Source organism: Rhipicephalus microplus, chromosome X, assembly GCF_043290135.1.
Source record: "Rhipicephalus microplus isolate Deutch F79 chromosome X, USDA_Rmic, whole genome shotgun sequence".
Taxonomy (NCBI): Eukaryota; Metazoa; Arthropoda; class Arachnida; order Ixodida; family Ixodidae; genus Rhipicephalus; species Rhipicephalus microplus.
In genome coordinates, this window is record NC_134710.1 from 305,343,335 (window position 1) to 305,358,738 (window position 15,404).

Sequence of the window (15,404 nt, forward strand, 5' to 3'; positions counted from 1 at the left end):
AAAGCCACCAATGGAGTTGTGGCATAGCGTACATCGCAAATACGCTATGCCACTTCGAAGTTTCCGGCATGAGGAAATAAAAGAAACCAGAACCTGTGCTCCCGGGTTTTATTATCCGCGAAACACATCACAGCACACAGACTGTGCGTATCAATCATGAATTTAATTTTAATAAACCTCGTTTTTCAAGATGTTGAATCGGGTTTCGAACGCATACTTCACCGGAACAGACATATATAATATTGCTAATGATGAACACGGTGCAAGTTGGCATGCTGCTGACGAGTAAAGAAGAAAGTTGTAAGCAGAAAAGTGGCTAAAGAAAATGGTGGACCTCACAATCGAGCATAGATGGGGAGAACAATCAACGTGTCACAAATATTAACCGAATATGAGATATTCCTACCCAACCAGACAGACTTCTGTCAAATCCACTGGCAGAAACCAGAACAGCAGTCCAAACGGCTGCACAAATGGGACCCGGAAATGAAGTTCTGTACGCCTCACAAGTTAAAGCGAAGCATCTCATGCATTATCCACCGCATTCACCACGGTGTGGCTTACACGAGACACATACACCCACTTGATTGGCTGTAATGACACAGGTCCCGATTGTGGTCACTGTCGGTTGGCAGAAGCGCTCGAACATATATTTTGCGATTGTTCAGCGTATATGCAAGTGAACGTCAGCAACTGATATCTTCGATTGGCCGATATATTAGTCGAGCATCAACCGATGAGGTTGTGTTAGGTCGTTGGCTTGACGCCAGCAGCACACATGTGGTTATACGAACCGACAACGCTTTCTTAGAAGCCACTGAACTGGATGCAGGTCTGTAGAGTTACCCAGCCTAATAAGAACATATCATCTCTCTACCTTACCATCGTCAATCATCACTCTTCTACTCCCCAGTCACCCTTCCCCAGTTTAGTTTCAGTTTTATTGAGCATTTTCTTCAGAGAGTTGCAAAAAAGAAAACGCAAGGTTAAGAGCAAAAAGCTGCTATGTTAGCAGCTTGACGAGGCTCCTACCCCTTTTCACTTGGCATTACAAATCCGCAGAGCACAAACATGTAAAAACAATTTGACGTCGATTTTCAAAACTTCAAGAAATTAGGAAATAAAAAGAAACTGCATCAGAATTACATCAGTTTCAGGTTTACACGCCATGTTACACACGAGCACCATTATAGGGTGTTTCTTTTACATATAGTATAATAACCGGACAATGAGAAGCTAAACTACACGCCGCCATTCTGAATGAGAAGGTTCTTAAGTTATTTTTATGTATAATAAAGATGTCGATGTTTTTATTTTGAAACATGTTAAAACACGCAGGAATACAGTGTTCAAGTCTTCTCAAACCACGATTAGTTCGCGAATAAGGAACGAACCAGGAAGGCCTTTTTCGAATGTCATAATGAGATTGTGTATTTTTTCTGAGGTTACACAGTTTAAGAAAACAAGCATTTTTGATAGCAAGATTTGTTTGTATTCCATAATAAGGTTGAAGCTGTGTATGTGATCGATCGGTAAAAAGTTATATTCTCTGAATAAATTCCTTTTATGTGCGTCGTATGGTACGTTTGCAATATGACGAATCGCTTTTTTCTGCAGTAAAAATATTTTGTTCTGATTTGATTTAGATTTATCTGCCCACACTAGACTACAATAGTTTATGTGAGATGAGAACAACGTATTATAGAGTAAAAGTTTATTGCTTGCTGGAAGCCTCTGTCGAAGTTTACAGAGTGCACCACACGTCCTAGCTACGTTTTTAGTTACTTTATTAACGCGTTCGTCCCAAATAAGGTTTTCATTAAAATTTACTCCTAATGATGAAAGTTCTTTGACAACCTCCATTTTTTCGGGCCCTAGATGTATATCCAAACCACGACATACAGCCTTCTGAACCGGGGCGAATACCATAGCTTTGGATTTGTTTGTGTTGATCATTAAATGATTTACAGTACTCTATATGAAGATGTCGTTAAGAATGTTGTTGGCTGTGTCTGCAAGCTTACCTAAATCATTACCATGAAAAAATGTACTAGTTTCATCTGCTTTAATTATAAATTCCAAATATTTGCTGACATTTGTTATGTCGTTTATATAAATATTAAACAGTAGGGGCCCTAATATGCTGCCCTGAGGTACACCCGACGTTATGGTTAGTAGGGAGGATTGGCTGTCATTTATAACTACAGATTGCTTTCTTTGTGATAAATAAGATTTCAGAATGTCAAGTGGGGTTCCGCGAAAACCATAATGACGCAATTTTGCATAGAGTACTTCGTGGTTGATTCTATCGAATGCTTTGGAATAGTCAATAAAAACACCCAGTGTTAACATTTTCTCTTCAAATGAGTTAAGTATGAGTTACTTTTGTGTCAGGAGAGCCAGTTCCGTGGACATGCCCCATCGGAAGCCGAATTGATGCGGTGATATTATAGAGTACTTTTCACAAAAGACGTGGCACATTGATATACGATTTTCTCTAGCCCTTTAGATATGAGAGGAAGTATGGAAATCGGACGATAATTAGAAAAGATAATTCAGTGACCAGATTTGTACAAGACACTAACTCTCGCATGCTTCATTCTTTCTGGGAAAACTCCCGTAGATAAGCAGATATTAAACAGATGGGTAAGAACAGGTAACAAAAGATCAAGTGCTGCTTTATTAGGCTAAATTTGTAGGTCATCTATGTCCAGAGCAGGAGTGTTTTTAGTGACATAAATACACACAATACTTCTTCACGAGTTGTGTTCAAAAAATATGCAGTGCTCATGTTTGGCACACCTAGAAAGTCCCTGTAATCACTATTACAGGCACGAGAAGGGTTTGATAAATTGGAAGACACCAGCGTTGTGAAGTACACGTTAAAGTTATTTGCAACTTCTTCACCTTTTACCATCTTGTGTCTGTGTTTAATTCAAATGCGTTGTCTCTAGAGCAACTTCTATTTAGAAGCTTATTCATTACTCGCCAAAGCACGTCGCCACGAGTGCTAACCCTCTTGAAGAGAGCTTCATAGTACGCATTCTTAGTTTTTCTCAGGTGTTTTGTTACAGAATTTCTATACCGCTTCAATTCCGAAAGATCGTTATAGTGTCTTATTTTCACGAATGTTGCGTACACTACATTTTTCTTCCTAATCATTTCCAGACATTCTCGCGTCATCCATTGTTTCCGACCTTTCTTTAGTGTTTCGACCGTTTTATATTCAAAGCACTTATGGTAAGTTTTCCTTAACAGGCACATGAATATTTCATTTGCCTCATTAGCGTTAACTGATTTATAGGCAGGGTTCCAACTAATCTGGGCAATTTCACGCCTAAAAGTGTCTAATGTTTTGTTATTAACTTTCTGTATTCTGATGATTCTGGAGTTGATACTTTTGCACGAATAAGATACTCGTTGCGATTTTGAAACATGTATATAGGGTAGTCTAATATCGGCATCAACAGCTCCAGATACGGTTGAATCACTTATGTCATTTGTAATAAGTAAGTCGATAAGGCTTTCAGTATATGAAGTGACACGTGTAGGTTCAGTAATAATAGTAGCGCACGCAAAAGAATCAAATAGTAGTTTGAAATTACCAAAGGTTTTAGTTTGCTGTAGAAGGTGAATGTTGCAGTCGCCTTCTATCATAATGTGCAACTTGTTAGTGCCCGCATACGTAAGCAGATTGTTGAGAAATCGAAAAAAAAAAACGCTTCTGTTTTTCCGTCAGGTGGACGATAAACTACCACATATACATACTTGTGACATGCTAGTGATAATGCTTCATAGTCTGGTGTAATCGCTGAAAAGTCTGAGAGAAGGCTGCAAACTAAATGGTCAGCAATTAGTTGCAACACACCTCCCCCTCGACGAGAGGGCCTGTTTAGAAAGAACGATTTATACGTTGGCAAGCATAGTACCTCGTCATCGCACGTGTACCAAGTTTCAGAAATCATAAAGATGTCGAATTTAAACGAGAATTCGTCGAGAAACGTAGGTATATCATCGTGCTTGTTGCGAGCTGATCGAGCATTTAAGTGCATGATACTGCAATATCTACTAGTGTAAGGTATATGGATATCACGTGGTAATATCGCCATCTTAACAAACGGAAAAGAGAAAAGGAAAAAATTGGTCATGCCGCAAAAAACGAAAGCGCTAATCAGATAAGCCTACGGCATGCTAGATGCCCCGTGGCTGCTTGAAGTGGCCGCGCGCATCTTATGCAAGTCGGCTTCACATGCGATTTTGAACTGCACGAAATGTTTCACTTTTACGCAAAAATATTTTGTCACCACTTGCCCACGCGAAGCGCCAGTTCATTTCCCGTTTCCGAGCAATTGTCATACCAGCAATTTTTTCAGTTGCGGACAAAGGTGCTCATTTACGAAAACAGACTGTTTAGTTGTGAATCCCAGTTCCTGAGCTGTGAATCGAGTTCTCTGTGCTTTTTTAACGATGACATCCCTCTTAGCTCGGCGATTGGAAACAACCACGATGATTTTGTTCAGGGGGGCGTCACTGCCAGCTGTGCTACCCCGATCGGCAACAGCGCTTGCGCGAGGGCGTACCTCGTTGTTCTTTGCAACACCTGTGCCTGGCGCCGTGTTACTTTGCAAAGCGGCACTCCTCGCTGGCAAACGGTAGCATATTTCTATGTCTTGTTCACTTATTAGCTCCCCCAAGGCGTCACCAACTTTGGCAAGCAATTGCACAAGGTTTTCATTAGGGGTACGTGGGATCCCTTTAATTTTTATATTTTTGTTTCGGGAGTATTGATCCTGAGCAGTTAGGCGCATAGAATTTTTGGTCACCGACTTTCTCAAACGGTCTATCTCACATTGCATTCCCCCTTGAGATGCCCTGAGAGCAGCGTTTTCCTTCCTAATTTCAGTGCACTCTTGTTTTATTTTTTCGTAGTCTTTGTTTCTGTAGTCAAGGCTTTTGTTTAACTCTCTGATTTCTTTCCGAATGTCGCGTTTAAAGTCCGCGAACTCAGTACCCATGATTAAAGGCCAGTTTACAGATTCAACAGTGGGCAAAACAAGTACGAACTTTGAAAATCGGCAACAGAGACAGCGTTAGGATAGCGAATGAACTATACAAAACAGGAGGGCAAATGCCTAACCTGGGAAAACAACAGCAATAAGCGTCCCCGTCGTATGCTGTCCCTGCTGCCAAGTGAACGAGGGAGGCGTTTCCGCTGTCTTATTGAAGGGCCAGGGGTGGTTGATGTGACGTGGTATGGTGCCGGGAGCAAAAACGTAGCCGGTCGGTCAGTGCGGCACTCTTGCAAGGCGCTGGATGCAGCACGTTCCGCTATCAATGTTGATGGTCGGCCACGGGTGCGCGTCGAACACCTGGGAAAACAACAACAATAAGCGTCCCCGTCGTATGCTGTCCCTGCTGCCAAGTGATCGAGGGAGTAGCAGGCCAGAGCAAACTATAGCGCAGGCCGACCTCTCTCTCTTTCTGCAAATAAATTCTCTCTCTCTCTCTAACATTCAAGATAAACTGCAGTGTATGGGCGCAGTCATCGACATCCGTACACGAAGGTGCGTCACGGTGGTGTAGCGGCTACGTTGCTCGACTGCTGACCCGAAGGTCGAGGGTTCGATTCCGGCAGCACCGGTAGCATTTCGGTGGAAGCGAGGTATAGTCCAAGGCTCGACGAAAACTTGTCAGCAGGCGAGAGGGGTTCATTGGAAGAAATAAAACAGCCATTCGTACCTAAATGAGCGCTGCCACAGTTCAGTGTTGAATACCAGTCATTGATTTCCCTTGAGAGATTAAACATAGACACAAGTTAGGCACGTGTGGGGTGAAACACACGAGAAAGGGGGCGCCATGTATTGACCTGAACTTAGCACATGCGAGATACACTATTTTTGCGATGTGACGCAAGCATGAAGCGCGCTGGCCGCACTGCGTTTTCTTTGGATCAAGTGTGCAGCTTCAGAGATCATGGATGCACTTTGTACTCTCACGCGGCGTGGTAGTCTAGTATAGTTATGGTGATTGACAGCTGGCCCGAACTTCGCGGGGCCAAATTCTGACCACAGTGGACGCATTTCTATGACGGGGAAAGTGCGAGAGGCACGCGTGTACACTTATAATAAGGACCATGTTAACCAATACCAGAGGGTGTGAATTTCCAGAGGCCTCCACTACAATGTCTCTCGTAATCACATCGTGGATTTGGGACGTGAGACCTCAACAGTTAAGTGAAACCTGAACCGGTAACTTTTTTCCTTCATGTACGCAGTAAGCTGCGTCTTTAGGGCTGAAAAAAAAATGAATTTACAATATCCGGCTCCAGAAGACGTAGATCTTTTGCAAACTTTGGCATTGCTAATGCGGCCTTCATCTTCGTAATCCAATTATCAGCTTGTTTTATTTTATGTACACATATATAAGCGAAAAAATGGAATTACGCGTAGATGTTTTAATGTGTCACTCCCGCTTGACTATTTTGACGCAGTCACGATCTGCCGAGTGCTTATCAGACAATTTCTGTACAAGATGCACATCGCTATATCTCTTCATAACCCTGATATGCATAAACTTGAATATTCTAGTTTAATTAGGGCAATCGGAGCATGCGCGACCCGTTTTTGTAACCTTCTGAAATGAAAAAGAACTGTATCTGATATGAATTTTTAATATTTGAAGGGTATGCCTGTAGTATTTTTTTCATTGGGGTTTTCTTGTGTTCAAAAGTTTTACAGAAAACTTAAAGTGTGACGACGTGGCAACCTTTTATTTCTGTCTGCAGTATCTGTTGCCTGTCGGTTGATTTCGACACTTACACTGTGACGTACGTTGTCGAAGCGATAGTTTCATCTTGGCTGTGTTATTTTAGTTCATAAAGAAGAAGTGCTATCAACAGCAAAAGTTTGCGGGACAGTGGATCTACTACAAATGTAAATTTCTGCTTTGTCTTCAGTGCCTAATGCTTGCAATCAAGCAGTTCTGATTGTTCTCAATGCCAAGTGCAGTATAATAAATCATTTATTTTGAAAGTATAATCTCAGGCAAAGCGGGAATTCAGCTTTATCGAACATTTTGCGTGCCGTCAACTTCTGGTGTTGATAGTACATGGGTCGTATTTAAGCTTTTAAGAAACATCAATATTGTATGTTTGTACACACACGAAGAATGTCGTCCAAGCTGGCTTCACTGCGTGTACTGCTTAATGCAGGAGACTACTTCTGATTCAAAACTTACAGCCTTGTACTTGATAGTGTACGTATATTGCTGTATGATGCATCCAATGTCTAGAAACAATCCAATGACAGCCAGTAGCGCCGTTAAGCGAGGGAGGCCACAGTATTCATTTGATAGCTTTTCACGGTCCTTTCTAGAAGTCACTACGGGAACTGCAAGAAACGGGTGAGATTATTTTTGCAAGACATCTAGGAAGGAAAAAATTGTCACAAAAAATCCGTGTAGTGCGGAGGTTGGGCTCGATGATGAAGGCATCATTTCTTTTTTTTTCACCTTCGTAGGGCCGCGGGGCTCCTTCTTTTCGGTTTTCTTTTTTCCCTCTTTCCTCTCTTTCGGTTGGGCTGAACGAGCGCCGTTAGTTTGCGACGTGCCTGTGTGCGTGCGGCGCGTGTGGTGTGTTCTGTGTGCGGTTCGCTGCATGTGTTGCCGTGAAGATGGCGACTCACGCGGCAACCTGAAGTTGGACACAAGCTTAACCAGAGGTATTTGGCTGCCGTCAGCTAAAGGTATGCTGTGCAGACAGTAAGAGACCTGGACAAGTCGTCCTAATGTAAGAAAGCATCGATTGCTTCTTAATGGTTCACTATGTTCCTTAATTTAGCATTAAAAAACTTTTCAACCAGAAACTCTACTCAAGCATGGAAGGCAGTGTTCGAAGTAGTCGTAACACAACCTAGATTCTGGTACATAACGACACGACTTCAATCAAAACTTTGCTAATTTAGTAGAGAAGTTACAATAATCGAATTACACTTTTTCTTGAGTTATATATTTTGGTTACATAGTTTGACTACATGGTCCTAGCCGAAAAAGGCAGTGGCGTGCGACCAGCCGCTGCACTCAGCTTAGCTCAACTGAAGATGTTCTTCTTGCCACAGAACACCTACCAGTTTGGTTATTGCCACACCCTGGTGACGTAGGTACCCAGTGTTGCGAGACAATGCTCCAGGTTGAGCCAGATGACGGCGAAAGGCACGGTTTCGTTTTGAAACCCAGGCCATCGCATGAGCAGCACACTCCCCGTCCGGTGCTTCACCCTGTGGGCGCCACTATCGTTTCATGAAGTCAACAGATGCACGAAGTCTGATATGGGACGAACAAATGTCTTAACAGATCCGTTCTTTGCCGTCCTCACTTCAGTCTTTCGGACGTCGCCGTCTGCACTAAGCAGGCATTTCACGATCACGCTGACTGGCCGCTCAAAAAGAATGACCTCTTTGTTATTTATCAACACCAAGTCGTCAGTCCTAAGGTTTGGTCGGTTGATTTGCCACTTTCTTCGTTGTTGAAATGTGGTCAAATAGGCGGTGCGCCATCTTTTCTAGAACTGGCCCGCTAGATTCTGGACCTTATGCCATTCGCTTTTGTAGAGGTTTCCGATAGCAGCGTTCTCCAAGACTGATTCCGTGCATCCCAACTTCTGCGTCAGGGTTGCCTTTGGGGTTCAAATTACATGCGTTTGTGGATCAGACAAAACAGAAATAAGGGGCCTAGCATCTACGATTGTGGAAACCTCGGCCATGAAAGTTGTCAGGATTTCGTGGGTCAGTCGATGATGCTGGGATTGCAGCAGCATCGAGTGGGAGATCCGACGTGCAATCCCTAGCATCTTTTCCCATACTCCACCAATGTGAGAGCTATGTGGTGGGTTGAATAACCACGTACTTCCCTTCTCAGATAGGTGAGTTTTGGCAGTGAACGATCCATGTCTTGTGAGCTGATGTTTAGCTCCCTGCAAGCACCCACAAAGTTGGTGCCGCGGTCGGAGCGAATTTGCTTGATAGGCCCTCGTATGGCGAGAAAAAAACGCCGCAATGCGTTTATGAAACTGGATGCCTTCTACGATTTCGATGTGCAATACCCGAATGCTGAGGCAAGTGAATAACACTGCCACACGTTTGTTGTTAGACACTCCGCCTCTTGTGTGGTGGGAAGTGACCATCCATGAGCCAAAAACGTCGACTGCACATTAGTGAATGGGGCGTCGGTGGTCAGTTGGTCCTTTGGCAGATCAGCTATTTTTTGTTCCTGTGGTTGGCCTCTCAGTCTCTTGCACAAGGCGCATCTTCTTATGATGGATGTGATGCGTTCCTTGTCGGCGATAATCCACAACCCGGCTGATCTTACTGCTCCTTCCGTAAAGTGTCTGTCCTGATGTTGAACCTGTTCATGGTAGTGACGTATGAGAAGCGTGGTAACGTGGTGCCGGCCTGGAATGATGAAAGGCCCTGCCACGGTGGTCTAGTGGCTAAGGTACTCGGCTGCTGACCCGCAGGTCGTGGGATCAAATCCCGGCTGTGGCGGCTGCATTTCCGATGGAGGCGGAAATGTTGTAGGCCCATGTACTCAGATTTGGGTGCACGTTAAGGAACCCCAGGTGGTCGAAATTTCCGGAGCCCTCCACTACGGCGTCTCTCATAATCATATGGTGGTTTTGGGACGTTAAGCCCCACAAATCAATGGAATGATGAAAGGATGCTTTTCGTCTTCTGGCAGATCACTTCTGCGCAAGTGGCCACCAACACGTAGGAGGCCTTTATCATCATGAAATGGATCAAGCTTTCGAAGCGGGCTTCTCTTGGAAACAGGTCTTTTATCTTCGAAGACACTTATCTATTCAGGAAAGAAATTTTCACGAACAGCACGAAGCACAGTCTCTCTGGCTGTTAAAATACATTCGATCGCATTTTTTGCTGAACGTCACCCTTAACACGATCAACAATTCTTAAAAGAAATGCGAAGGCGTGAATGAGTTTCTTCAAGCTCGAAAACCTGCTGAATCGTCCAGCCCTTAGTACCTGCTTTGTCACAACCGATGTCGTCAAGGTGTTAACCTTTGGGCGTACATCTTTATCTTCATTTGGGGACACCAAGCGGAAAGTCAATGGCCGCGACACAGTTTTTTAGCTTTGTAGAAGAAAGTCAGGGCCTATAAACCATGATGTGTGTCCGAGTTTCGTCGCTGAGACCATTCTTGTACCGTGATCTTCAAGTTGATCATCAGTGTGAATGTAGTTCCACTGCTCTGACGTAATTGTTTTGCGAATGCGATGCCTCTTATTTGCCACGTACAGGTAGAACCTCCTTTTTTGTTGCATATGTCGCCTAATAGACCTTGCTGTCGATGTAGAACTTCAGCATGTCTACTTGCCCATCCAGTTCCCACTGAATTAGTTCAGCCAATTCGACTGCGAGTAGCATTACACAGAGTTCCGATCTCGGACTGGTAAGCACAGCTAGAGGAGCCAACTTTACCTCCCTCATTAGGAATCCGACGTCATGTCTTCCTGTCTTGCCGGTGACCTTTAGGTATGCTACAGCTGCGACTGCTTATGTTGATGCATCGCAGAAAATGTGGATCTTCTAGCGCTCAGCTTCTGAGACTGATAATGGTGCATAGGGTCTTCTGATTTGAAAACTTTCCAGCGCTTGAACAGAGCCTTTCCAGTCTTCCCATTAATGTGCTGTGTGAAGTGGTGATCGTGTTTTCCGGTCATATTTGTCGGCCGTGATCTCGCGTAGAAAGGATTTGCCTTGTGCAGTCACTGGAGCCACGAATTCTAATGGGTCATACAAGCCGTTGACCATAGCGAGAACACCACGACTCGTACATGGTTCGTCCTCAGGTGAAGTTCGGAAAAGGAACGCATCTTCGTTCACATTCCACAGTATCCCTAGGCTACGTTGCGCAGGCAATGTGTCTTTGATGAAGTCTATTTTTTGGAGGTCTGCCGCTCATTCTTGAGCGGGAAAAGCTTGAAGTAAATTTTCGTTATTCGAGACAATTTCACGTTGCCGTATCTTCGCTGTTTCAAGCAATTGCTGCGTTTTCTGCAGTAGCTTCATTGCCTCTTACTTTGTGGGAACGAACTTCAGTGCGTCGTCGACGTAGAAGTAATTCTCCACAAACTTCGCTGCCTTCTCTCCAAACACACCCAAGCCCTCTCGGGCTGTTCGTCGAAGCCCATTCATGGCTACGGCTGGGGATGCACTATTTTCAAATACATGCTCTGTCACTCTGCATTCCACGATATCTTCTGATATGTCGTTGATATTGAACCACAAGTACCTGAGAAAATCGCGATGATCTTCTCGGACTAAGAACTTGTAGTATATTTGCTGTATGCCTGCCATCACCGCAACCTGCCCCTTTTTGAAACGTATTAGCACTCCAATGAGGCTGTTGGTGAAGCCCGGTCCCGTCAGGATGACATTGTTGTTCTACGAAACTACCTTGTACTCCGTGCTGGAGTCAAACACAACACTGATCTTCCCAGGCTTCTGCGGGTGGTAGACACCGAAGAGAGGCAAATACAAGCACTCCTTCGAGTCAGAAAGTGGTGAAACTACCTCCGCGTAGTCCTTCGAGAATAAATCTTTCATAAAATCCAAGAAATCTTCCCTCATTTCGGAGTTCTTACACAACGTGCGAAGCAGACCCACAGGTCGAGACTATTGCTGACTATTGTTCGGGAGGTGGCACCTTGGCTTGCGGAATGGAGGAGGACCTAACCAGCTATTCAAGCTATCTGTAACAAACTCTTTATTCATGATCTCAAGGACTATTCTATCTTCTTTGGACAGCGCAAGTTCATAGTCTTCCTTCGTTGTTTCGAACAGCGTTTCGGCAAAGTTGCCTCCGACTTTCACTACCGGTAGGGCAGTCGACCGAGACAATCGTTCGTCTTGATGATTAATAACTCCCCACTTCTTTACATTGAAGTGAGATTCACAAGGCTCTAGGATGGGTGGTCTACCACTACTCAACACATGAGTTTTCAAAACACTTGCAGTGCTTGGCCGCCGTACATGGCCGATGCAAATGTTCCCACCAATCACCCAACCTAGGTCATGCTACTTAGGGAACGAAGCACTTCGTGGCCAGTTGCGTGTTTCACACACCTTGTGTGCCGCAATAACGCCCCGACCAAAAAGAAGCCATATCTGTGCCCGAGAATCCACAGAAGGAATGTAGCCTGCTATAGGGCGCAAGTGTTGGTAACATTCAGCAGCTTGAGGGGTCGGTATTTTGTTTCTATTGTCAGGAATGTCGTTGCACTCCAGCAATGGCGGAAGCTCAAGGCTGATTTATTCTGCAAATCCCCGCACCGAGAAACCTTCGGCCTGTCTTTCGTTGACTTTGGTAGTTACTGCGCATGTTGTAAAGGTGTAGTTGGTTGGAGACCCCTCTATACGGAAGACGTCCAGTAGCTCAGATCTGACCAGTGACCGATTGCTTTGGTCGTCCGAAATGACATAGGGATTTACCGTTTTGAGTGGCTGAGACTTTTAATTTAGCTCCACAAGGCAAATCTTTGCACACGACTTGCTCTCATTCTTTTTGCATACTTCTGCATACTTCAGTACGTGTGGTGGTGACGTTCACTGAAGATTTTTGAACGTCAGCTTCTTCCGCAGCTCTGGATGAATCCCGGGTGCACGTATCCGAGGAATGAAGCGCTTCGGAGTGCTTATCAGAGCCACATATCCAGCACTTCAAAGGGATGTCACATTGATTTGAAATATGGCTTGTCGACTCGCAGCAACAGAAGCAAATGTCATGATTCCTGAGGAAATCCTTCCTTTAGTCGAAGCTTTGGTTGGCGAACGCACGGCAACCCTCGAAGGAATGGGGTTTTTTGTGGAAAGGACACCACTTGTCCAAGCTCCGTGATTCTTTAGCATTGTTGACACCCGCCGGCAACGTATTATTTTTTTTGGAACGACATCTGCTTTCGTTTTCCTCGTTGACACCGTGGCTCCACCGCAGGAGCTTTTCGGGACCTGTTTTCTTTTCTTCGTGTTGTGATCCGGCATGGCATCGTTCGTGCGTATAAGGAAGCTGGGGTCGTTCCTCATCTCGGCCTCGTCCTTCACGAACTTTGAGAAGAAAGAATACGATGGCAAGGCCATGTTGTTCTCTTTCGTGTACCTTGAGCCTGCGATTATCCATTTCTCCTGGAGACCTGGTGGGAGCTTTGAGATGATAATGTTCACACCTCACGCAGTGTCGAAGTATTTTAGCCCTGCCAAATAGGGGTCTGCTTTCGCTACCTCCAGTTCGAGTAGCAAGTCGCCGATTTCTCAAAGCCTCACATTGTCTCTTCCCAATAACTTTGGGAAACCCTCTAAGCGTTTTATCAGCGTATCCTCCACAACTTCAGGACTACCAAAGGTGTCGTTCAATCTCTTCCAAAAGCCTTCAGCCATGCTTCGAAGTCGTGTATGTAGACTGACTCGAGCCTATTGGTTTGAACTGATGACTCTGGGCCTAACCAAGCAATGAGTAAGTCGAGTTCTTCTTTAGCGGAAAGTTCCAGGCAACGCTTTGTTGCTCTGAATAATAATTTCCATGCTCGAAAGCTAGCTGTCGGTCATGAAATTTAGTGAGGCTCGTAGAGAGGAGATCCCTTCGGCTGAAGAACTTTAGTATTCCAGTTAGCTGGGAACTTGTGTTACGTGAGGCCGGAGTGAGTACAGACAACTGGTCACCCTGCCAGACTGTCTGGTGTTCATGAACTGCATGGTCGCTCCATTTCCCGTTGAGGTCGTCAGGGAGAGCAATCTATGCTGTATGAAGCTCAGAATGTCGATGAATTGGCCCATGCGTGGCCTCTTGGTTCTGTGCGTAATCTGCGATGCGTTGTTCGGGATTTAGAACTGGTAGTGAGTGCAAGCTCTCCCCGCCATACTACACCACGGCTGCCTCGAGAGCACCAGCTGCAGCTGCTTCCTTTTCATGACGAAGAATTTCAAGCTCGGCGTCGACCTTGGTCCTCTCTAGCTTCATAGCTGAAATGTAAAAACTGTCCGTGAGAGGCACGGCAAAGATTTAGGTAAAGCTCATGGGTGCCTCTCAGTTTGTGGGAAGAAGAAAATGGCCGTGGATGCCAATGGACGTATTGCTGTTATTGTAGGTACGGAGACAATATCCTTCTTCAGTGGGCCTTAATAAAAGTTTAGAAGTTGGCTGCTCTGATTAGTTATTTTCTAGCCGAAATTGCACTACTAGGCCAATTTTTTATTTGGGCACGACGTGTTGACAAATAGCCTGGGTGCGTGTAACTAACATTTGTTCATTCTTTTTTACTGTAATATGAATACCCTTGACGTGTTTCCGATATTGCCATCGCTGTCACGCACCACACAAAGTCCAAATTGATAACAGCCCCTCACAAATTGTATGCTCTAGCCGCGGGTACCCTACTGAAAAGTTCCGTATGAAATCTTACGGAAAATATATGGACTCCGTAACATCTCCTTATGCTACATACGGAAAACATATGGAGTTTTATGGAAATTTACGGAAGTTGTATGGCATTTCCGGAAAGCTTCTTATGGAGTATATGGAAGGATAAGGAAATTGTATGGCGTATACGGAAAGCTTTTCATGGAGCATACAGAAAGATAAGGAAAATGTATGGCATATATGGAAAGCTTTTTATGGAGTATATGGAAGGATAAGGAAGTTTTATGGCGTGGATGGAGTGAGTTTTATGGAAAATATGGAAAGGTAAGGAAACTTACGGAGCATACGGAGACTTCATTATGGAAGATATGGGAGGATAAGGAAAGTGTATGGAGTGTACAGAAGCTTTCATAAGGAAAATACAGAATGTAAGGTCTTACGGAAATATACAGATTTTGTAAGGTGCTTACGAAAATGTGCAATAGTGTATGAAAGGAATGTGGATTGTTGCAAAAATGTGGAAACTCTACAGTTGTCACATTTTCAGCAGGAAATCCGAGCTCTATAAAGTTATAAATGAATGCTTAGTGACATATATAGTACAAAAGAATAACGCAGGCTAGTCTGTGTTGTCAGTCACCACTGTTCGCCCTTTTCCAGAATGAATACAACTTCTGCAGATGACCAGGTGCTAAAGTCTGTCACACGGAAAATGTGTCATTCACAAGGACTGACAATAACTGTCATTTTACTTGCATGCTGTCACACGAAAACAAATCAAGCAAGAAAAGCACAACTTCAAGGGCTCGTTTTTGGTAGAAACAATAATAATGAGAACTTAATTCAATGTGAATGAACTTGTCAATATTAATGAAACTATTCTCATTAACATTGGCAAAGAGAAATGTCGTTTTAAAATATCGACCATGAGCTTAGCTCTCCTGAGCACCGACAAAAGAAATGAAAATCTATGAAAACT